We start from the raw sequence: 3462 nt of genomic DNA on the forward strand, positions 1-3462 counted from the left end.
GTAGGCTGGTGATGGTAGTTAGAGGGAACAGCAAAACTCATTGTAAAGAAAGAGCAGGACCTGGATGAAAGATTAAGTTCACCACCTTAGGGCCAGTGAGATAGCTCAGTGGGCTAAATGCCTGCTTTGACAAGTGCAGGGACCAGGGTTTGGTCCCTGGTCCCTCATGGCATGCCAGCCCCCACCCCCAAAGCACGCTGAGCTAAGGAACAAGTCTGGGCGTGGTGGGGCACACCTGCAATCCCAGTGCTGGAGAGGCTGGAAACAGCAGGATCATTACAAGCTGTGTAGTGAGACCCTGTACCAAATACATAAATAAAAAAAAAAGAGAGAAAAAAATTTCACCACCTTATACATTTCCTATTTAGAATATTTGCCATGGCGTTGGCCTAGACCCACAAAAGCCAATTAGGAGTTTACCTTTTCTTAATCACTTAAAGGTGATTTCTCAGGAGGCAAATGACATTCAACTAATAATTTCTAAGGAACACTTATTTGAATGCATCTACAGAAATTAAAACAATAATTTTCCAAAAAGGGCTATCTAACTAGCTCTTATTTATTTATTTTAGGGTGCAGAATGAAGCAAACCTTGGTCTGCAATTCATGCCACAGTATCTATATTGCTCTCTTCAAGGGTATCATTTATGTCCTTGTTCTTTTCTATACTCATTCCTCATCAAAAATGGTTCAAATGTGTTTGAATATTTCCTGTATTTGTGAGTGCTTTTGAAAATATATATATTCTTTTTGCATATTTAATTAATATTTATGTTGGTTTCCTAAAATCATAGACTGAGATGAGAAGTCTGGTCCAAGTGATTACTGGGTGAACATTCACAGAAGAGCGAAGAAGGAAGAAGGGTAGATTAGGATATAGAAGGAAGTAAGGATGTGGCCTCAAAGACTTGATCTGGCAAAGAACACGGGGGCACAGATTACACTACCAGGGGTTATCAGAAGTATGTCTGCCATGAATCACTGACTCAGGGCCCTCTATTCCTGGATATGGGTGAAGTTCCTGTTCCCAGGCCCAAGGGGCTGTCAAAAGAAGTCAACCATGAGCCATTCGTAGCTAACACTAGTACAACAACTGGGAGAGGGTTGTCCAAGTAGAGAGACCTTAGACTAGTCACCTTAAGCTAGTGTATACCCACCTTTTCTTGCACAACTCAGAAATATTTCCTTTTCATGTTAATTTTGCTTTACCCAGGTACCACTTCTCCGGTAATCTATTTGGTTATAATCACTGAAAACTTAGAAAAGGAGCATTAGAGGGACAGCAGTGTTTAATGCTGTCGTGAATCTCAGTGTCTTAAGTAAGCCTAATCTCCCCCTCAGTACTCAGCCTACATTTTCTCCAATTTCTTTAGCATTTATACTGGGATAGTTTCAGATTTAATTAGATATTTCCTAGTGGCAGCCTCCCCCCACCCTCTGAAAACAAGGACTTCTATTCTCCTAGTGTCCTAGTGTCTACAGTTACAGCAACAGAGAGCACACATCCCCTAAGTGTGTAACTGGGAATGATTTTGATTTCTAATTTTTTTAAATTTGGAAATATGCTACAATTTAATGGCTTTAGCTTACAATGTGCATCTTATCCTGACAGAGAGCACCTTGTCCTTACAGGACATCGTATCCAAGCTGGCATGTTAGCTCCATCTTCACTAGCTGGATGCGACTGGCAGCTTCTGAACAGTGTGTCATGTTATGGGATCACTGAACATATGAACAGTGTGGTATGCGATGAGCTCACTGAGCCACATGGACACTCACTCATGACAGCAGTCCCTTTACCTTCAAATGGTTCAGCTAGTGAAATGCTGTTATGTGGGATTCCACAAAGGTAGAACACATACTTTGAAAATGTAATTGTGCTGGCTGAGGTTCTGCCTTAAGAAAGAGTAACCAGTATCCAAAATATATGTTACTCTTGGTCAAGATTTACCTAAACTGGAAGTGACTTATTGTAATCAGCTTGACTTCAAGGTGCTGATTGTTTCCTGGGAGACATGGCTCAGCATGGATGTTCCTAGCAGATCAGTAGGAATGATGGCTAGAAAAGTTTTGGGGAGAGTGGGTCTTTTTGGATTTAACTTGGAGAATCACTGCTGGACCATGATGTTACAGAACCTTGGAATGGTGTTGTATAATCTTGGTTTTTTTATATTGGGTATGTTCTGTGTAATCAGTCATGGGAATTAATGATAATACTTCAAAGGTTACTTTGCAAGCTATAAGTAGTATTGGGTAGTAACCAGCCCTAGTTGACAAACTAAAAACCTAGAAATATGCATTCCAGAGAAACAATCTATACCTGTGGTATCTGGTGCAGTAATTCTTGCCCTCAATGCAATCCACAATTTAATTATAATGTCAATATCTACATATATGGTAATATCACTGAAGTTTATCAGGTATTATTGCATTTTGTGGTTCATCATAATTTTTTTTGTTAAATTTTTATCTCATTCCACATTGCTGTGTTCAGAGAACTAAGGTTTGTGAAGCTTGTTTTCACAAGAATAATGATATTCCTGGCACTATATTCCATCTATAAAACTAAAACCCTGTACAGATTTAACTGCGCTAAAAAATGTAAATTATTTACCTCTTCAATTTAGGACCTCTAATTGGAAGAGCCACATATGAGCACGCTGTAGGAATTGGAACAAATGCAAAATGCATACAATTCCCGAAATTGAGTCAGTTAAAATGCGTAAAAAAGAAATGAACCTCTTCTGTTAACAAGTAAATATTATACAATCAGCAAAGAATACCCTATGGAAATACAAACTAAATTTTCTCTTTAGATTGAAGGTGTACTTCCCCAATATTAGTCATATCTCTTTTGTTTCCCAGGAGACGCTAATTCCAGGAAAATATCTAGAGAAGTCTACTGGAGGCAATTTCCATTTGTCTCAAATGATGCACCAGGGATTTCTTAAATCTAAACTTAAATAGATTAAATTTACTTTTATTTACAGTCTCTTCAAATAACTTTCTTTAAAGTCATCATTCTCTTAAGTAACGATGCTTGACTCGCCCTAAGTTCTTTCTTAGCTACAAAAAGCCAGGTGAAAGGCATCCATATTTAAAAACAACATTCTTTATTTTTATGATCATTTTGTAAAAGGGAAACCTGATATTTCACAATGTGCTCCTTTCCCTTTATGGCCTTCACAATTGATTAGAGATCTCATTGCTACAGGTTTTGATGCAGCAACCACAAATGTGTATGTATTAAGTTTCCTTTGGTAACAAGAGACATTAGAAAGGGTCTACCATGTTCCCATTCTCAAATTACATGTACTTAAAAACAAATAATGCTTTCATCAAATAAACATTCAGTGACACTGGTAGTGAAGATGTAATTCCTACAAGTGATGTCTTTAAATGTTATAAAAAGTGGAATTTAAAAAATGTTCTGGCAACAGAGTTGCAGTCTTGATTGCCTAT

The sequence above is a fragment of the Octodon degus genome, unplaced genomic scaffold (assembly GCF_000260255.1).
Source record: "Octodon degus isolate 3935 unplaced genomic scaffold, OctDeg1.0 scaffold00028, whole genome shotgun sequence".
Taxonomy (NCBI): Eukaryota; Metazoa; Chordata; class Mammalia; order Rodentia; family Octodontidae; genus Octodon; species Octodon degus.